General features: G+C 39.3%; 1 protein-coding gene across 1 annotated transcript in view; it reads right to left on the bottom strand.

Moving 5' to 3' along the window:
* GREB1L (GREB1 like retinoic acid receptor coactivator) overlaps positions 1-22652 on the bottom strand; it is a 162332-nt gene extending 139680 nt beyond the window's left edge. Inside the window, exon 1 of the mRNA XM_081324854.1 lies at positions 22554-22652. The gene's annotated coding sequence lies outside the window, so the exon portion shown is untranslated. The remainder of the gene's footprint in view (positions 1-22553) is intronic.
* Between the last annotated feature and the right edge of the window lie 293 nt (positions 22653-22945).

Raw genomic sequence — 22945 nt, 5'->3', positions numbered from 1 at the left:
AAAGAATTGAGGACTTCTAAAATGTACAGGTTGTAACTATTTCAAAAGATTCAGAGGAAGAACTGTGTATACATACAAATCTAGGTGAAACTTGTCATTATGAATTATTTATGAGTAACAACAAATGATTGTCCACAGAAAAACTGAGCTGTGTTTCAGTATGTTTAGCAACACAACTGACAAACTGGTTTCGCTGTGCATCTTTTGCAAAATCTCCAAATCTGTTACAAATGGTTGGGAAAGCAAATGTGCTTTTTTCTGACCTGAAGAATAATACTTAATGAGTTGTATTCCACTTTGTCTTCAACTGAAAATTTGAAAAATTTTATTTTATGTTTTTGTTTTATTAAGCAGAACTCTGACAAAGTAAGTCTGGATTCTGGTGCCACAGATATATTAGTAAAAATATTTCCCAATTTAGAAATTAATAATATAGATCATCATTCATAATTTACCTTTTTTCAAAAAGAACAAAAAACAAATATATTGTAGACAAAGTAATCTAGAAACTTTTCACCAAAGCACATATCAGCAAAGGAGCATGGATATATTCCCCCAGCTCCATATATGAGGTATCCATAATTTCTTATACTTTGACAAATTTCAAACAGCAGAGGAGACTATACAGCATTTATTTGACAGCAATTGTTCATGACAATTTATGCGTTTTTCTGCTTCCTGTATGTTTGAAATTAGACACAACAATTTCTATTTACTAATGTCTGACTTACAGAAAGTGCTTTGGTGACTTCCAGATGGAAAAACTATGGGGAGAGAGAAGGGCAAATGACATTGTTCATTCTCCTGAAATCATCAGATAACACCTCCCCGCCCGCCCCCCCCCCGGAGGCTGTGCAATAAGAAACCATGTTTCCACCAACATATTTTTAATTATTTTAAAATAATGAAGCATGCAAAAAAGTTTACATCACCAAAAATGTGATATATGATTATACTGTGAGGAAAAGAAACTTAAACATGTTATAGTCATTAAAATAAACTAAATGTAAAAAACCTTTAATAGTAAAAGATCAATCTAATAATTACAGTAAATGTAACATATATAAAATTATGTAAAATTAATTCAGTAATTACATTTATCATCAAATCTGTATCATGCATACAGCAACATATTATATAATTTTTTCTCTCATGTTTAGCACACAGAGATTTTTCAAAAATAGATCCTTTTGTTAAAATCATGGGAGTAACTTTATTTCTAATTATATAAATTAGCTTCTATTGCACACCCAGGCCTGATACAACTAAAGCTCTTCCTGAGATGACAAATTCTGCTTTTTAAGAATACAATTCAAGATCACATCACCCTGGATCCTTAACAGACTGGATCCTTACAGAGTTACAAGGGCATGGACCTTTCAGGTAGGGTATTTTCAAGGACCGCTGAGGGAAAGCGTGACATCTTCCAGAGTACAGGCCCTCTGTTGACTTTTTATCCTACCATAACATTTTTCTTATTAACTTAGTCATTTGTATAAAATATCTAAAAACAATTAACTTTGGGACGCCTCTAAAATATACCTCAATCACAATGTAATATTTTAATTCAACTGATCCTACCTCAAAGGCTTAATGAACGTTTGAATGATTGAGATGTATTTATTGAAACATTTATCCATTGTGCCAGCAATCTTCTTCACATGGAAGAATTGCACCAAGGGAAAACAACAGCAGCACTGTGGTGACAAATTAACTAGGCTCAGGATGGATTATTAGCTATCATCAAGAAACAAAAACAAACACATACTCCATTTTGTGATTTAACAGAAACCAAGTAAGTACACAGCAGGGAATACTTAGAAATATGCCAGTATTATTAGATTGTAACACGTAGCTTGAAAATAAAATTGCCCACATCAATCAAACATTTAGAGAACATGTTCATGAAGACCGAGCTTTCATATTTTTGTGATATTGCTTGTGTTTTGCTAGAGCAAATTATTACAAGGAACTATTATTTAATAAAATAAACACAATCAAATGTCATAATAACTCACTTTATAGGCATTAAAGTTATTTAAAAAGGAGGTCCTAGCTCTAAATGGCATTAAAACTGCTTATGCACTTCAGAATTGCAATTTACTTCCTGCCAACTCATTGGTGATTTTAATAAATGCAAAGTGGACAGATACTAATCAACAGGTGGAGATTCTTGCAGAACTATATCCGTTCTAGTTTCAGACCCAGTTTCAACTAACATACATCTAGTTTATGTCATCAAGCCATTTAACCATATTTACTCTGAACTATTTTTACACATGGAAGAATTAAATGGATCTCTTTCATGGAGCTGACTACCGCAGACATAGCTGATCAGGGGAGAAGTCCATTGACCTCTGTACAACAGAAGTCCCTGTTGTGCAGGTACTCCTCGATTTATGACTAAATTGAGCCCAAAATTTCTGTTGCTAAGCAAGACAGTTGTCAAGTGAGTTTTGCTCCATTTTATGACCTTTCTTGCCATAGTTGTTAAGTGAATCACTGCATTTATTAAGTTAATAACATGGTTCTTCAAGTGAATCTGACTTCCCCAGTGGCTTTGCTTGTCAGAAGATTGCAAAAGATGATCACATGATCCTGGGACATAGCAACTGTCATAAATATGAGTCAGTTGTCAACTGTTTAAATTTTAACCATGTGACCATAGAGATTCTGCAAAGGTTGTGTGAAAAATGGTCATAAGCAGTGGTGGGATTCAAATATGTGAACAACTGGTTCTCTTGTGTGGATGCCACTTCTGGAAGTCCATTCTGGGCCTGGGCAACAAAAAATTAGCTACCGGTTCTGCCAAAGTGGTATGAATCAGCTGAATCCCACCACTGGTCATAAGTCACTATTTCCAGTGCCATTGTCACTAAACGGATTGTTGTAAGTTGAGCACTACCTTCTTTAAGCATTCAAGCATTAGCAGGCAAAGCTGGGCAATAGGAAATGACATGAAATAGTGGAATACAGTAGGTAAGGGAGTTAACCAAATAGCTAGGTTCAGACAGCATTAAGATAGCTTTTGCTTCAGCACTCTGTTGAATCTAGCAGTCAATGCTTACAAGCCACAATGTCAGACATTGCACAACATACTAAGCCAAAACCAATATTATCATTGTGTAACAATGTAAATCTAGCTGAACTGTCTTATCTACTGGTGTTCTAAATGCATTTTTATCTAGATTGTGTTGTTTAATTTGTATCTTGTTTCAATATTGATTAGGTCCAGTTATATTGCATTTGTTCTATATGTACTGAAAACAGTTAAGCTATCCTATGGATAAAAGAGTAAAAATAATTTAAAATGTAATAACAAAATGAATAGCAACAACTTTTTCTCATGCCAACTCTTCTGCATAGCAAGAAGACCATCTGAAAATTAACTCAATTTTCTAGCTGCTGATCAAAGTTCCCAAAAAATAGGAAATTGGGCTAAAAAAATCCAGCAAACATGACAAACCGCTCAAGATGTCTTTCAAAAATTTAACTATTTCCTTCCCACTATCTCGTGTGCCTAGGCTTTAAATTAATAAAGCATGTATTATGAAAAAAGGGCTGCATTATAGGGCTGCATTCTGCAACACAACCAGACCAAACCAGATACAATTGTTCTGTACCAGCCTGCTACCGGCCCTGCAGAAAAGGCAGGGACAACCCCTTTTACAAGAAGACAAGAGGCTGGAACTAAGCCTGCCAAATTCATTAGCATAAAACAGAACAAAGAGAGCAAACATGAACCAAAAAACAGGAGCTATTCAAAGGTTGCCTTCAGCAAACCAGCCCTCCCACGCATTCCCCTTTTAAACAGTTCAGGGCATGGCTTCTCTCTGCCTCTTTCCGAGGTGCCCCATTGCCTTCCTCTGTTTACTCCTAATTGACTGCCTCCTGCGTCGGGCGTCCTTGAACAGGGCCAGCTGTGGGTCATCTTCATCCACGCTGTCAGGCTCACACAGCTGGGTCTGCATCGTAACCAGGTGGGAGGGGCCTGGCTGAGGGCTCTCATCAGCAAGCTCTCCAACACCCTCAGCAACCTCTCCAACACCCCCCTCCTCCTCCTCTGAATCATCCGACCCAACTGCCGAACCCACAGGCTGACCCTGAATCACAACAACAATTTCCATCACCCTCATGTAAATGATATGATTTATAAACATACATAGCTAGAATACTGGTTGAGATAGGCTGTCCTATAGCAAACTTCAACTAGAGGATGTTCAACAAACAGCCAATGGGAACTAATAGGAAGGTTAGGCTGAATATGGAGCTACCATCTGCATAACCAACAGGGAAATGAAAGTAATACCCTTTAACAACTTTTAGCATTTATAGCAAAAAGAAGGCAGAATTTGATTCCAGTTACCATTGATTCCAGATAAAGGAAAGAAACAAAAAGAAGAACAAAGAATTTAGTCTAAGTTGATAAAGGAAAAATAGAGATGTTGATCCAATTCATCATAACCCTGGATGCAACTAGAACTAGTTGATGTGATTCGTAGTCAGACATAGTTAGAATGGCATATAGGAAATGTTTTGGAAGAATTCAGAATTAGACTAAGTAGAAAAATTACATTTCTGAATAGAGAAGCAGGCAAAACTTAATAAAAAAAATTATAATGCCTCCCCACCCAAATATTAACAATATTTCATCAAAGAGAAATTTAAATACACACTGAAAATTTAAAACAAAATATGTAGACCTCAAAATAAGGTCTTTTGAATAAAAAAATGAAAATAGACCTGCATTTTTTAAAAAGTTATACATGAAAGGTAAGACCTGGAAATGTTTTCTTTTTATCTGAAATGCAATGAAACAAATCAACAACTACCATGAAAGTGAAAAATTGAATCAGACCCAAGGACTGGATCTTTCCCAAATTCACCTCCAAATCTCAAACTTGCTCCCAACAGTGATGACATCTGATTCTCAGGAAAGTGCTATTTCAAAGTACCAGGAGCACTTTGAAGAAGCTCTTTCCTTGGAGAAAATACCAGACTACATTCTCAGCAGGGAGTATTTTTGCCAACTTGTTGCTGGGAACCAGCTTCAACTGTGGCTGTTGAAAAAGGAACTTAAATAGCTTACTAGGAACCTTACAGACAGCTGGAAAGTCTGATGGTTTCATATAAATTAGCAAAAATCAATGTCCATGTATTACATTTTCCTAACTAGCAGATATACAGAACTTATGTATTGCTAAAAGCTACAGCTTTTAGATTCAACATGCACCATGCAAATGTACACTGAAGTTGGAGACTAATTTTACTGTAAGTAAATAAGCTTTGTTTTGCCATCTCCAACAGAATTAAAGAGTTTCCAAAGGCCAAGAAGATTCAGTCAACCAACTTTTCATAGGCCCCAGATGCTAATGAAGCTTCAGATGTCATCAGTGTACATATGGTGAAGAGAAATCAAAAGGACTCACAATTAGAAACCTTTCTTGGGAGAGGGAGGGTGAAGAAGGGAAACCAATTTCCTATATAGCAGCCAATGTTCTATGTAACTTCAAAGAACTGGTAGGATGTGTTCTTGGTTACAAGCTGTGCCAAAAAGATAGACAGCTGGAATTTGCTCCAAAATACAAAACGTTCTCTTCCAAAATGTATACAGCTAGATTAACCAGCCATCAAAATGGTTTTTGCAACAGCTTTCTTAACTATCAATAATGGGACTGGGAAGAGATATATTTTTCTTCTATTTTTTTAATTTAAGAGAGGGGAAAAGTGAAAATGTAAATTTATCGTAAGAAAACAAAACACTGACAAATACTCCAAGCAAACATTTAGACCTGCAATAAATTGGTGTCAGTGGTAGAAATATGATCTCAGTCACTTCTAGATATATAAATATTGCTACCATTTCCTCCACCCTCCAGGATTTCAATCTGCCTGCCAACTATAGTCTCCATATCCACTACTTTTTCTATTTTCTTCTTTCTTTTTCAATTGCAATATAATATTCTGTGCTTAATTAGAAAGCCCAGCTTTCAAAGAGATTTTTACAGTTAGTCCTTGCTTAACGACCATCACTGGCACTAAGCAACATGGCCATAAGCAAGATATCACTGACCATGACTCACTCACATCCTCATTTCTGCTGTGATCACTGGGATCACATGACCGTGACACATGATTTTAATTCTGGTTTCTCCACTGAATCTGCTTATCATGCAAATGGTGATCACATGACCATAGGAAGCTGAGATGGTTGTAAACACCCATTGGTTGAAAGTGCCTGAATCTTGAACAGATGACCATGGTGATGCTGTGATGGTCATAAGTGCGAAGACCAATCATAAAGTTACTTTCCAGTGCCACTATAATTTCAAATAGTCACTAAACAGGGCAATCATTAAGCAAGAGCTACTTACATAGTATTTCAGGAATGTCCACGGAGATAATGCCATTTTGACTTTTTAAATCTCCCTATGGATATTGTTTGCAGGACAATTTTAAACAGGAAATTTTCTATTTCTGTGGCTTTGTTAATATTCATTATGGAATCACCAGAAGAATTAAAAGCAAACTGCAACAATGCCAAATGACAAGATACCTATGCTGATGTGGTCAAGCAAATACTGCCTTTACATATTAGCAATAGCAAAAGCATATACCACTTCACAGTGCTTTAAATCCCTCTCTAAGCAGTTTACAGAGCAAGCCTTTTCCCCCCAACTATCTAAGTCCTCATTTTACCAACCTTGGAAGGATAGAAAGCTGAGTCAACCTTGAGCTGGTCCCGATTGAACGCCTGCCTGTGGGCAGAGTAAGCCTGTAATACTGTATTCTAACCACTGCCCCACCAAAGCTCTTTTTGAGCTCTAACGGCTGATGCAAATTTGGAAGTCATGGTATTTTATCTTAACGTCAGATATTAAAATATCCATTATGGAAACCCAAATAAAATATCTGCTATTAAAAAAACTAATTTAAAAGGTCAATGATAAATGTATCCACAATAAAACATCTCCATAACTTACAAGATTAAAACATCCATGGTAAGAAACAAATACTAAAAAAATCTTAGTGCTAATGCAAGTTAAGGGGAAAAAACCAATTAAACCAATACATTGTGTCCATACCTTTAATAAAATAGCAAAACTATAGTTTTGAGTTTTCAGAATTTCTTCCTTAACTATCCCCAAAGTCGTTAGCAGTCCATGGCTAACTGACACACAGCAGGAAAGCAACAGTCAAAAGCAGTTTAGAAACTTGCCCATCTCAGCTAGGCACTAAAGATTATCCTGGCTAAGAAGAAAGGGTGGTTCTATTCCTAGTCAAGAAAGACCAGCCCCAGATACCTACATTAAGGGACATGGTTTGTTGGCTTCCACTGATAGTGAGGAGGTAGAGTGGAGACAGAAGAGGCATCTCACTTGCCCACTTCCTACATTCTTTAACCTTCCTCCTGGTGGCTTCTCTCCAGCTACCACAGCTTGGAAGAGCAAGGGACAGAAGAGCAAGTAATGCAAGACTGTCTTCTCAAAAGTTCTCCCTGGACTTGTTTTGCAAACCTTCCTGCTTTGCAAACAGAGAGATAGAAATAGATACCAACTGCAGTGACAATGTGCTGCTATAATTCTTGAAAAACCTAACCAGGTAAGGAAAACATCTGGCAACATTCCTAGTGCACCCCCTGCCAGCTGCATCTTATAGCCTGCCAAGCACTCTGGAGCTGCACAGGGGTAGCAATTCAGCACAGGCTGAACAACTCTCTTGCCAACCATGAATCCCAACAAAGCAGCTTTGCTTCTCTCACCTTCCATCCACAGAAGACTTGCCAGACAGGTGAGGCTTAAAAAGAACTACATCTAGTTGTGGTAATTGAACAACGCATAAACCAATTTCTCATGTAATAGTTAATGAATATTATAGCCAGAGTGAAATGCCCCCTCAAAAAAAAAGTCTTTAAAGCAGTACAGTTCTTTTTATTTAATAAATGTATGTGGCATTTTCTATTTTCCTCATTTTTACTCACTAGAGCAGGGGTCAGCAACCTGAAACAGTGAAAGAGCCACTCGGAACCGGTTCCCTCACAAAAGGAAAAACTGGGAGCCGCAAAAAATGTGTGCGCATGTGCGTGCATGTGCAGAACAGGGTTTGACTGAAGAGTGGAGCCAAGGCAAGATATGCACCTACCCTGCATATTTGAATTGATTGGTTGAACTTTTTTAGTCCCACTTTTTTTTTTGGACTGCACATGGCAGAGGACTGGGAGCCGCAGGGGATGGCTGAAAGAGCCGCATGCGGCTCCGGAGCCGCGGGTTGCAGACCTGTGCACTAGAGACATACATCAATGAATGAAAGAGCTCCAGTGCCATAGCCCTTGAACTAATGAATGAGTTCTCATCAAGCCCTCACTACAGTCTGAGCTGGAAACTAATTGAATTATGGTCTGATACTGCTTTTTTGCAAATAACAAAGATTTTTACAAATATTTACAAGCTTTCAGAATCAGTAAAGATTTTAAAAAATAAGATTTGGGGGAGAGAGTTTTAAGCTGAAGCCTTGAGCACGTTTACTAATGAATTTCTGAGTAATCACATTTTAGGAATCAGTTACTAAGGGCCTTTACACATGTCTGGTTCTTGACTAACCCTAAGCCAGGCATGTTTTAATTACTATTTGTTGACTTTTGGCATTATGAACCAAAAACAAAAAAACACACATTATGGCTTAGCTTAATGTATGAATCCAGCCAATCCTCAATATGGCAAAGTTAATAAAGGTTTAACCATGGAGCTACCGTAAAAGGAACTTGAAGATCTCTTCTGAAGCAATCAAACCTGTTAAGTTAGTTGTTGCTCACAGATGTTCTGTTCTAGCCTACGACCAGCCCTGTTTGAATGTCAGGGACAACCCCTTTTTATAATCAACAGGCTGGAAAAAACCCAACCAAATTTATTTACAAAGAGTTCAAACAAAAGTTAAACGAAAAGTTCAAACAAGACTTAAACCAAAAGGTTAAACAAGAGTTAAACAAGAATAACAGACCAGGACTCTAGCAGATCTTCAAACGGTTGCCTTCAGCAAACAGCACCTCCCACACATTCTCCTTTTAACAGCAGTCCCAAGGCGTGGCTTCTCATTGCCTTCTCCCGAGTTGCCTCATTGCTTTCCTCTGTTCTGTTCTGCCAGATTGCCTCCTGCTCCTAGCATCCCTGAACAGAGCCACCTGTGGATCGTCTTCTTCCAATCCCTCATGCTCACACAGCTGAGTCTGAGGAGGAACAAGACGGGAGGGGCCAGGCTGAGAGTTCTGCAGTGCATCAGAACCTTCCTCTGCCATCAAAGGCTCTCCAAACCCCTCCTCTTCCTCCTCTTCAGAATCATCCGAATCAGCTGCTGGAACCACAGGCTGATGCTGAATCACAACAACAGATTTCCGGTTTACCGATGCAGCCACCATGGATGTCTGGAAGGCAAGCTCCATCTTCCGCGTCCAATTTCGCTTTGCTGGGGGACCCTGGAAAGGGTCAAAAGTCACCCTGTAGGGGCGACCAGCAAGGAGGGGATCCCCGCTTGATCACAGGAAGGCAAAAGCACTTCCACTCGATCCAGGGCAGCCCTCCAAACTGGCAGACGAAAGACAGGCCATAGCAATATGGCTCGTCCCTAGGCTGCAAACAGCCGAAGTCACATTTACCACCAGGCAATTTATAAAGCAGCGCGGATGAGACTGGGTGAGATCTACCTCTCTTAAATCCTATCTTTTTTACCTGCATAAACTGCTTAAAGTACTTTTCCCCCTGTGGAGAGGGAAGAGAGATTTTATCCCTCCCTCTAGAACCAGTGGCGACTGACTATCCAGGGGAGTTTAAAACGTTGAAAGAATAACTTGATCCAAATTGGAATTTTATTTTTCAAAGTTTGTGGACTAAAAGATTTTCTACTCTTACTGAAGATTTGGGTTTTTATTGATAAAAAAGAAGCAAAACTGAAAAGATTATAAAAAACTTTGGATTTAAAAAAAAAGTTTAACTGGTAGGAGCGACTTTTTGTGGCTAAACCTGATACTTCAACTTTTTTTTAATCCCATTTATATACCGCCCTTCTCCGAAGACTCAGGGCGGCTTACAATCTAAGCACAAATCAATGTGCTTAGCAACTTGTTATTTCTTAAAAGAGACATGGCCAGTAGCCCAGACAATAGATAAGATTCATGTAACCTTGAGATATCAGCTATGAGAAGCTCAGCTGTGTTCCATATTCAGTGACTATTTTTTTTTCATTCTCTGATTGTAAAGCTTTTACCCTAATACACTACAAAGAAAATATGGATGAAGATCAGGAACAGATTTTCTCTATGCTGGAAGCAATTAATCAGACTATTCTTATAGGCACTGATGAAATAAAAGGTTACAGAAAAGAACAAAAAGTCAGCCCAGATACACGAATTCAAGCTTTGATTTTAACTAAAAATTCAACTACAATGAATATAACTGAAAAAGTGGAACAATTAAATATCATGACAGAAGATCCAACTGATCAACAAACACAGTTAATGGAAAACCCAGAAAAGGGACTGATAATATGGAACAAGGAAAAGACTTTCTACATAAATCAGAAGGAACCTGAGGATCAAGAAGAACAGACTGAAGAGAAGATAAATAGTTCAGGACAACTATGTCGAGATAGAAAAATAGAGAGACAATTTGTTAATCCTCTCAAAAAAATGGTGACCGGATGGTTTTTTCTACATCAAACAATATATATAACAATATGGGGAGATTTGTTTGATGACTCAAAAGCACGGAAATGGAAGATGATTTGGCAAAGAAAGAAAGCCAGAATAAGACTGAAGAAAATTGGGGTTTTGACTTACTCATGAGAATTAAAATAGAATACACTCAAACAGATAAGATGTGTACTTTGAATATTAGATATTGTTATGAGTTGAGATAAAGAAAACTTTGGTTATTTAAAACTTAGAAGTATAAATATTAACAGTTAAATTTGAACACTGATTTGCTTATAAAGGCCAAATGTAAAGGTAATTAAGATATATATATATAAGCTAAAAAACCTATTGATGAATGTAATAAATATGTTTATACTTAGCTGTAATAATAAAAATTATTAGCTTAAATATGAGATAGTAGATATAAAGAGAAAAAGAGAGGAAGTATTAAATGTTGAAATAAGAGAAATTTGGGTTACTAAATTTAAGATATTTGGAAATTATTAGAAAATAATATTATATTGTATTATTAATTAGTTGATGTAGATGGTGAGAATTCAAATAGATAAGACGTGTATCCTGAACATTAGATCTTGTGATGAATTGTGATAAGGGGAATTGGGGTTATTTAAAATTTGGAAATTATAAATATCAAATGTTAAATTTAAATATTAATGAGAAATTTAAAAATGGGGAAAACTAGGATATTGTCTAAAAAGATTGAACGTTAAAACAACTAGATATGTATAAACTAAAAATTATTGATAAATGTAAGAAAGATTTTTTATTTATTTGATATAATAAGAATTGCATTAATTTAAATATGAGACAGTAAATACTAAGGGGAAAAGAGAGGAAACATTTAATGTAATAGTTTGAGATCTGTACTAAAGATATTTGTATGTTATTGAATTATTGACCAACCCAGCCGCCACGTTGCTTTTCAAATATTAAAATCAATAAAATTTCCTTTAAAAAAAAGTTAGTTGTTGCTCACAGCTCTTCTCATTTAAAAACTTTCCAAGCTTTCTTTCCAAAAAGAGGAAATATGAATATATTTATATCCTCGCACTTAGGGATAGAGAGAGAATTTATTAGATTACCCTGTAATGTGAATTATTCAATTCAAACTTCCCAAACTTGGTACACAATAAAATATTAAGTTATTTCGTAATTTTATAATGCAATTTGTAACTTTAAATGTACAGCAATGCATATCTTAAGGAAAGCACAGGAGATATATATTCTCTTTGGAAACATAGTTTGAAAATAGGTGTATATTTAGAAAAAATGAAATACAAAATGCTCATACCATGAGGAAGGCACACAAAGATTTATTTTATTTATTTATTTATTATTGGGACTTATATGCCGCCCTATCTCCCGAAGGACTCAGGGCGGCTAACAACAATAACATACAATAAATACAGAAGTTAAGATAAAATTAAAATTAAAGGCCTCTGTATAATAAATTAAAATTAAAATTAAAATAAATTAAAAATTAGAGTTAAAAAATTAAAAACATAATTAAAATCCCTGTCAGTCCAGGTCAGCCAGGTGGAAAAGGAGTGTTTTGAGGCCGCGGTGAAAGGACTGGAGATCTGGGGTCATCCGAAGCTCATGGGGGAGCTGGTTCCACAGGGCTGGCGCTCCCACAGAGAAGGCCCTCCCCCTGGGGGTCGTCAGCCGACATTGTCTAGCCGACAGTACCCTGAGGAGGCCTTCTCTGTGTGAGCGTACTGGGCGATGGGAATTCGTTCCCGGCAGTAGATGGTCCTGCAAGTATCCCGGGCCTAAGCCATGTAGGGCTTTAAAGGTAAGTACCAGCACCTTAAATCTCACCCGGAGGGCAACCGGTAACCAATGCAGCTCACGCAGGAGGGGTGTAATATGGGAGTATCGGGGTGCTCCCATCACTACCCGTGCAGCCACACTCTGCACCAGCTGAAGCCTCCGGGTGGTCTTTAAGGGCAGCCCCAGTACCGACCCCTGAGGCACCCCACAACTAAGGGGCCTAGGGGTTGACCTCTGCCCCCCTGCCAACACCATCTGCGAACAGCCCGAAAGGTAGGAGGGGAACCACCGCAGAATGGTGCCTCCCACTCCCAACTCCTCAAGACGACACAGCAAGATACCGTGGTCGATGGTATCAAAAGCCTCTGATAGGACCAGGACAGAGGAATAACCCCTATCTCGGGCCCGCCAGAGATCATTCACCAGCACGACCAATGCCATCTCCGTGCTATACCCGGGCCTGAAACCCGATTGGTACGGATCCAGATACTCAGTTTCCTCCAGAACCAAAGGGAGCTGCCATGCCACCACGCTCTCAACGACCTTCGCAAGAAAGCGAAGGTTGGAGACAGGACGGAAGTTATTTATTTAAAATAGCTGGATCCAATGCAGGTTTCTTAAGGAGGGGCCTTACCGCCTCTTTCAAGGAGGCAGGGAAGTACCCTTCACTTAGTGAGGCATTGATAACTGCTAGGATCCAGCCTCGTGTAACCTCCTGAGAGGCATAGACCAGCCAGGAGGGACACGGGTCCAACAAACACGTGGCGGCACTTAATTTCCCCATGATCCTGTCCACTTCATCCGGAGTCACAGGATCAAACTCTTCCCAAATGTTCTCGGCCAAACTCATCGTTTTCCTCTCGTCAGATACTGCCCAGTCAGAGTCCAGACCAGCCCGAATCTGAGCAATTTTGTCCACCAGATATTTACTAAATTTCTCAGCCCGTCCTCGTAAGGGGTCCTCTCCCGTCCCTTGATTTAAAAGGGAGCGGACCACCCTAAATAGGGCAGCCGGGCGGTTATCTGCGGACGCAATGAGGGTGGTGAAGTAAGCGTGCTTTGCCACCTCCATTGCCACAAGATAAGATCTAGAAAAGGATCTTAACTGTGTTCAGTCAGACTCGGACCGACTGGTTCTCCAAATGCTCTCTAGGCCCCTTCTCCGACGTTTCATCTCCCGCAGGTCCTTGGAGAACCAAGGAGTGAGCCAGGACCTGTGCTGGGTCAGAGGCCGCAAAGGCACAATGCAGTCGAGAGCCTCCGAGGCAGCCTGTTGCCAGGCATTAACTAAGGACTCGACCGGGCTGTGGGAGAGGGAGGTAGGAATCAATCCAAGCGCCATCTGGAACTTATCTGGGTCCATCAGGCACCTGGGGCGGAACCATCTGGTTGGTTCCACCTCCTGACAGCGGGGGGTGACATGATGGAGGCCCAACCGCAGGAGATAATGGTCTGCCCATGAAAGGGATGCAAATTTTGGGAAATTGCAACCATATTAAAAGAATTTAGGCATAAAAATTTAGTAAAACTAACTTGACAGTTGAAGTTAGCTGTACCTTTCCCTGGAATAAAATCTATGTGTTCCTCTGTGGAGCATTCATTGAAGACCATATTCAAATAAAGACTAAATTCATGCACTCCCACTGTCTGCATTAATTTACAGGGAAGATATAGTTGAGAAAGTTTATGTTGCAATAACTCTGAGCAGATATGCTGGAGTTCTTGAATCCAAAACTGAGCAGTCATTTTTAAGTCTTGGACTTAAAAATCAATTTGGAACAATGAAAAGTAGGATACTATTGTGAGAGTAGCTAATGAGAAAAGGGCACTCCGAAAGGCTGGAAGTACCTAAAGAAGTGAGAGATAGCAAAATAATTGCAAACAATACCATGAGGATAAAATAAAGAGAGAATAACCAAATAAATCCATGTAACTATATGAACAGCTTGGTGAAAATCTAAAACCAAAAGAGAACACGTACAGGAAATGCAAAGAGAATCTAGTCATAAAGCAGCAATACAGTTAGACTAGAGCTGATATTAGGAAAGAAAAACTCAGAATCAGCTAAGTTAACAAATAATGTGTCTTTTAATATGTTGAAAATAAAAAAGAATAATCAATACACCTGTTTCTTAATGATGAAAAGGAAATGCTAACAAGTCTCAAAAAAAACCCACTCAACTCTTTTCCATCAAAAAACCCTCCCTATGTTCCATCAAGAAATTACAAAGGGTCAGAACTGATGCTAAAAATTGCTCAATAATTACATCTTCACTTTGAAAGTATACAAATCTCTAGAACTAAAAATACATCCTAAAATACTAAAGAACTAGTTGATGGTCTGGTCAAATCTCTTTGTAGTATCTTTAAGAAATCTTAGAGAATTCATTAAGTTCCAAGTAAATAGAAGAGAGAAAAGCCTTATTGTTCATATGTAAACAATGAGGGACAAATGTTAAAAAATATTTTGATTAAAAATGGCTCTCTATAATTATGATAGGCTAATTTATAAGCTATAGATCTCATTTTTTTCCAATTAATTGATTGATATACCTGTTTACTTACTATACTTACTATAAAGTAACTCTGGGCAGCTTCAGACATAATTTACATAGAACCAAGCTAAGGTTCTTCCCTCAGCACATCATTATTGTAATGGATGAGAAATTATCATAAGCCTGTAACTCAGGAATAGATAGCTTGTAGCCTTTCAGCTGTACTTTAATTCCAACTCAATAGCGTGTTATATCAATTAAAAAGGGTACTTGGTAAGATCATAACCCTCCACACCTCCATATTCTGGCAAGCAGGAGAGCTCCAAAACAAACAGGTGCGCTAGTAGGAAAGGTTGCATCTAACTAAAGCAAAATTATGTAGCTTTCCCAACCATTGCTATAAATCAGGGGTGTCAAACTGCCAGATGCAACATAGCGAAACCACACTCACCCCATTGCCGGCAATAGAAAAAAAGTCACGATACGTCATGACATGTCACGTGACGTTGAGAGTTTGACACCCCTGCTATAAATCTATACAATGCAATGATACTGTATTCCTCTTTAACAATGCTTGATTTAGTATTAAGCAGTATCTAGGACTAAGAGATATCAAAAAAATTCAGTGACAATTGATTTACTCTGGTAAATACAATCAACTCAGGGCATACATTAATGTCCCTTTTAATCTAGTTACTGAATTTACCTGAAAAGAATACCAAGCACTTTTGATTCTGAATTGAGCAACTGATGGATAATTGAAATATAAGCCTTCTAGCTCCCATCCCAGCAGCATTTTGCTCCATGACTTCTACTAGCACAAGGTGTAACCTGCGGATTGAACTCTGCAAAATTTCAAATGAAAAGGAAGAAAGAGACCTGCCCATTCCAACTGGTGGCATGAAGCCATCTGAGCACAGAAACTACGGTTTTCCTTAGGAACTAGGCAGGGATAAAATAAGAATGCAGGGCTCAAAAGACTGAGATCTTCATATAAAGTTACTGGAACCATGCACTATTGAAATCAGAAGCAGTGTACAAAGCTTGAGGACCATGAGAACTGAGATTTCATTGTACAGGTAGTCCTCAACTTACAGCAATTCATTTAGTGACCGTTCAAATTTACAATGGTAAAATGGTTAAAAAAAAGTGACATGACCATTTTTCACACTTAGGACCATTATGGTCACATGATCAAAATTCAGACACTTGGCAACTGACTCATATTTTTGACGGTTGTAGTGTTGCAGGATCATGTGATCCCCTTTTGTGACCTTCTGACAAGCAAAGTCAATGGGAAAGCCAGATTCATTTAACAACCGTATTACTAACTTAAGAACTGCAGTAATTCACTTAACAACTGTGGCAAGAAAGGTCATAAAATGGGGCAAAACTCACTTAACAAATGTCTCACTTAGTAACAAAACTTTGGGGCTCTATTGTGGTTGTAAGTCAAGGACTACCTCTATTGTGTATAGTCTGAAGTTCCTGAATTCGTAAGAGGGTCATCAGAGAATCAATTTCAATAGACCAATGTAGAGACTATCAAGTATCCACTGTCACTGTGCAAACAACAGTTGAGAAAAAAAGTTATATCTGATTAAATAGCCTTGTGTGACAGAAGCATCTCCAGACCACAACACCCTCAGGGTGCCACCGGTCAGAGAATGTCGTCTGGTGGCCCCCAGGGGGAGGTCCTTCTCTGTGGGCGCCCCGGATTTATGGAATCGGTTGCCGGTTGAGCTCCGGATGGCGCCCGACCTTCGCTCCTTCCAGCGCGATCTGAAGACTTATTTGTTCGAACAAGCCGGCCTGGCCTGATGGGGGATGGGTTGGGATTTTATTGTTGTTGTAAATATATTTACCTATTGTTTTAGCTTGGGCATTTTGTTTAATTCTTTTTTAACTTTTGTATTTTTGTATTTTTATATGTTTGCCCTGTTCACCGCCCTGAGTCCTTCGGGAGAAGGGCGGTATACAAATAAAATTATTATTATTATTATACAACTGAGGTGTCATGGTAACAGAATAATCTGTTGTGATTATTACAATGTTATGATGGATTCCAAGAATGATATGCCAGTGCCTTTCTGTATTAGTCCTCTTAGATGCTTTCCTCTGCTTAACACCTGTACTTTGGTTTTATCGGGATTCAGTTTCAGGAGACTCATAATCTTCCTGATAAAAAATATCAGGTCCACACTGGGAGACACACAGTCCCATTCAAATCTGAACCCACTTAAACAGCACTCAGTATCGCCAATGAACAAACAATACTGCAACTAATGGAATTTAATCCGTTCTCCCAATAATCCCATGTAAATTCTGAACACGAAGGGAGACAGGAAGTATTCCTGTGGAATATCCAGGAAGATGAAACCCAAGAGATAAGGAAAAGTTGCTACGTGTTACTAAGGTTCAATCTTCCAAACAGTACTGAAATCAGGCATCACCAAGCATATGAACTGTTTTCCTACTCTTCAGTCCAAGATCATTTTATTATCTATACATTTACATGTCAGGTCAAGTATAAGATTCCTGATGGTCACTTACATTTTAGTTATCCTTACTGAAATGACGGCTACACATAGGCTGTCCTTGAAGACCATCCAGAAGCTACGCTTGGTCCAAAACATAACACTGCAATGAGATATGGGCATATGTCCATGTAACAACTATACTCTGTGTGTTGTATTGTCTTCCTATTGCTTTCTAGGTGAATTAAATGTGCTGTAAAGCTTACATGGAACATGAACTGGTTATTTGTGAGACCACCTTTTCCCAATGACATCTGCCCATCTCATATGCTCCAACTGATTGGGCATACTTGGTCTCTTCTATGAAACAATGTAATCATGGTGGGAGGCTAAGAAATACACCTTTTCCATGGTGATATCTATTTTTTAAAATATTTTCCACCTCGCTCCTACCCCAAATATACAGTTAACTTTGACAGCAGACAGCAATGACTTTCCTTAGACATATCCTTAGTCAGGATAAATGTCCATCAGACTTTTAATAAATGACCTATTAACGGTTAACATACAAACAATATCTGTTTTTTTGCTACTATATGATTTTGCGGGTTTTCCCTATTGGGTTTTTGTATACCAATCAGATTTGCACTGTACAAATTGGGCAGCCATATAAATGGCATATATATGTATGTATGTATATACGAAATAAATTCCATTTCAGTGACACAATACAGTAGCTTCTAATTATGCTTGTACTTTCTTATATACAGTCAACTCAAACTATTGACCAATCAAGCTCTAGGAGCATACTGTAAATATACCAGTACAAACAATGGTAATTTTATCTGCAATATGCCTTGCAAGGCTATTACAATTGATTTCCAAGGATAATCTGCCTGAAGGCCAAAATAAAAGATTCTTATTTTAGTACAAATTCCACTAAATGCAAACACAACCATTGTTGAGAACTACAATTTTACCATTCTTCCCATTGTCACGTAAGTGTCCCAATTGGGTTCTAGCTAGAATAGAATTGTTAAGTTTTTCTCCAACTGCATTCCAGTTATTTTCCTTACTCACTAATTGGAGCATAGGAAAGTCATACAGCTCTAACCAGTAAGAAAAAATGTCTAACAATGATCATGTTGATTAGCTGGGTTCATTCCAGATTCTAAAGTCTGATGGAATTCATCAGGATACAAATGTACTAACATGTTAGCAAGAAAAACACCCAGGGCTGCTGGATCTATCTTGTGCAAGGCGCAAAATATCATCCAAAACAGCTCTTTGCTATTAGAGAGGATAAGGTCCCCAGTAACCTATTCTGTAACTTAGCAGTCATATGAATACAACAAAAATGGCTAAAATTGTAACGACTACACTGACCAAAAAAGAAACAAACTACCAACAACAACCACAACTCAGACTGCAGAATGGGACAACTCACTGCAGCCAACTCGCCATGGTCAATTTGCCATGGCCAACTTACCACAGCCAACTCACCATGGGACAACTTGCTGAGGGACAATTCAACAGTTCAATGTAATTATTTAAAATAATTTTAAAAATATTTAAATTTTTTCATTCACAGTTTATTTTGTTCCTCCTTAGGCATCCTTTCTTTAATTATTCTATTTGACTGTTTCTTTGATATTAGTATAACTCTTGTCCCGCAGCGAGCTATCTCATGGTGAGTTGGTTACAGGTTGTCATAGACTGTCTTAAGACTGTTCCTTGCCAATTCCTCTTACTTGCTTTCCAAAGCCACTTTTCCAAAGTGGCTGTTCAGGTGGCCAAAAAGCCTGAGCCAGCCAGGCAGATCTTAAAGGACTGGTGAAGAAATTCCTTCATTTTAAATCCCTTACCATTTCTACTAGCCCTGATGGAGGCCCACTCCTACCATAAGCACTGTGTATGAATCCTCGAAATAGCCAGAATAGGTAGCCAGAAATGGAGAGATATTTGGATAGACCACAATGCCTACTTTAGCCTTTTCTAGATAATGAAAGCTGAGGTCCAACTTATTCAAAATGGAAGTTAGAGCTTACTGAAATTAATTCTGGCAAGATTAGAATGAAAGTCTTTGCTCACTGAGAACCCAGACGGGATGGGCATAACATTATCTTTCTCATTTTTTTGTTTGTTTTATTATTTTTATATAGGACTCAAGGCAGCAAACAAACCTAATATCCTCCTTTCTTCAAATTTCACCACAACATCATCTCTGTGAGGTAAAAGTGTGTGACTGGCCCAAAGTCACCCACTCAGCTGGTTTTTAATATAGGCCAGACATGTTAAACTTGCGATATCACTTGACGTCGCGCAATGTATTGGGACGGTTTTGCCATAGCCGGCAATGGGGTGGGTGCGGCTTCCAGATGACGTATCCCCCCCACAGGCCAGCAGTTTGACACCCCTGATCTAGGCTATTTATTATTCATAGAAATCAAGTGAGTATCTTAATCCAGGCTCAGAACCTGGTGATAATGCATTGATCTGGCATTTCATAGAGTTATTAATTTGCTTCCCTTTTTGAACCTGAATTCATTGTTAGTAGTTAGAACAAATAGTCTGTTTTGTCCCCATCAAAAAGACATATTAAAAAAGTGAAAAACAAAAATTGCCAAGTACCAATAAAAACAAAAGAACAGCAAATAAGAAACCTTAAAAACAATAGTGTACACAAATACCAATTAACAGCAATAAAATATTCACTGGGCCTGTAATTTTCAGCCTATTTAACTGAAAGTAAACATCACTGAACTTCTTGTGACTTCATAAGAGGCACTTACAACACAATTAAGTGCCAGATGGAAAGAATGAATCTTTGTGTTCATAAGATTTACTCTCAGATCACTTTGTTACAAATTAGTTTCCCACATGTGTAAATCAAACAGCTGTACCAACAAGCAATTATTTTATAAAAGAAACCATTGCCTGGTTTTTATCCTACACTTGACATTTTAAACTAAGGTGCTTAAGACTGTGGCTGAACTTGAACAAATTCCTTACCCATGAGTAACTTACCATGGTTTATTCAATTATTATTCAAAGTATCTATATTTCCACAGACACATTTTAACTATATACTAATCATACAGGCTGGGTCAACACATCTACAAGATTGAAAGTTTTTGTCACAAAAAGCAGTGTTGCACCATAAACTTCATCCCTTCTGTATGTGTAGAATCACAACACATACACAAAAGGAGTGGAGCTTGTGGTGCAACCGCGTGATATTACTATCATCACTTGCTCCTTTCCACAGGCCTATGGATTCACACAACACACTAGGCTAAAGTGTGATTGCCTGACTGTAGTATAAAGGCATTGTGGAATCCTTGTTTTAGGCTATTACATATTCTCAGAATCATGACCACGTCAATATTAGATTACAAGTAAATATGTGTAGGACTGTGTTGTGACTCTCAAGAAATAATCACACTGCATTAAGCCATTGTTTCTTTAAACAATATTTACTAAATAAATCACAAATGGGTATGTTCAAACTTTGATTTACTATATTATGTGACCTGTCCCTGCCCAGTCTTCCTCTAGAAACATACACAAGTGAACTGAAGCCACTCATACTCTCAGTAAGTACAAGATCATTTAAACAAATGCAGCTTTAAATACATTATTTGAAATCAATAAATGATCCTACCTGCATCACCAACCTTAGTAGGATTGCAGAAAACGGGGTATTAAAATAATACCCCGTTTTTAAAAAATATATTAGAATTATTCCTTAAATTTTACTAAGGCATAACTTGTTGAAACATAAAATAGTCATCTTGATCCTAGTATGTTTTGCTGTGCAATTAATTTAAAGGTACAGTAAACACAATAAACTGTAATCCAAACATACACAAAACTTCTTTCTGGGCAAGGAATCTGCAAGAATAGACTTGGATAATTAGGAACGTGCACTCACTCTGACTAACCACAATTTGCGATGGGCACGATTAATATACTTTACAACTTCTATCGCCTACAAACCTCAGTAATTCACAGCGCGCTATTTCGTTTCACCCGCATGTTGTGAATAAATGATTCGGTAAATAAATAAATAAATAAATAAACTCCTAAGAACTTCGGTAGCAAAAGCTGAGCAAGGGAGGAGGAATTCTACCGCCGACTACGCGACTTCCCATTTCATTCCTCCTCCGGGTTTGCCCCGCTTGGGTGAGAAGAGGCTGTCACAACTGTCAGCCACCCCAGCAGCATCTCTGCAAAAGAACCAAGTTGTCCAGCAAGAGAGACAAGGAAAAAGAGATGGCTTTCAAGGAAGACACCTACGAAATCCTCCTTTGCCAGAGAGCCTTTGCACTCACTTCTTCCCCAAAGGATCGACCGAGTGGCCCCCGCCTCCTCGGCTGCACTGACAAGTTGAATGGCCAGGGGCTCCCCTCTCGGCGAAGCCTCCTCTCGGCAGATGGCCGGCCTAGCAATTTATTATTACTATTACCATTACTGTTAGTATTATTATTATTCCCGGGGGACGGGAGCGAAGGTTTCAGGCTAAAAGAACCGCCGTCTCGTATAGCGAATCTGACACTGGACTTGCAAGCTTTCTTCAAGGGAAGGCTTACCCAGGCTAAAGCAGGCCAAGAGCTTCGCGCGGGTGCCTCGCTTACCCCCCCTCCAACCTTCGCAGCCCCCCCTTCTGCCAGCTCCGTTCTACTGGGTCAAAGAGGATCCGAGCCCCGGGGCCGAAAGCAACGGCCGCAGCTCCGTCAAAGGGAAAAAGAAAAAGGGAAAGGGGGAAAAAAGGGGGGGGGGAGGGGAGGCATTCGGGAGGACCGGCAACTCGTTTGTTGAGCACGGAAGAATCCTTGATTTCAGAGCCGTTCCCAAGACAGCACGAGCCCCGTTGCGGGGCTCCGTAGCCCGATTCGGCCTGCGTCCCCGATAGGACTGGGAAGAGCCAGCCTCCCGCACGCCCCCAAATCCTCTTCCAGGTCCTCGTCCTTCGCCGCTTTAGCTATTTTTTATTATTTATTTATTTAGCGTTCGTTCTGGGTTTAGCTCTACCACCCTCCTCCCAGTCTAGCAAGACGAAAGAAGGCCCCGCCAGCGCTAAAGCTGGGCGCCGCTTCTTACCGTGCAAAGGAGGAAGGCGTCGGGAGGCAAGGAGAGCGGCGGAGCCCGCGTCTCTTCTTCCTGCAAGCCCGCTCCCCACCCACAGCCTCCCTCCGCAAAACTCTCCGGAGGCGCTGGCAAGCCCGCTTTCGCCTTCTCTGCTCGCAAGCGCTCTGGCTGGAGGACGGAGGGGAGGGGCCGCGGAGCGGAGGGGTGGGGACTCCGGGATGATGAGGCCTCCCCCCCCCTTGCTCTGAAAGGGGAGGGGGAGCGAGGGCCGCGCGGGGCGTGCGCTTGGCTGCGGATTAAGCTGCTGCTTGCTCCCTGCTCCGGATTTCTCATTCGCCCTGTTGGAGGTGGATGATGGGGCCCTCTTACTAGTGGCCCTTCCTCTTACTGAAAAGGAAGTCAAA

The sequence above is a fragment of the Vipera berus genome (genome assembly GCF_964194415.1).
Source record: "Vipera berus genome assembly, chromosome: 3".
Taxonomy (NCBI): Eukaryota; Metazoa; Chordata; class Lepidosauria; order Squamata; family Viperidae; genus Vipera; species Vipera berus.
Note: the sequence above shows the minus strand (reverse complement) of the source record. Positions and strands in the feature narration are given on the sequence as shown.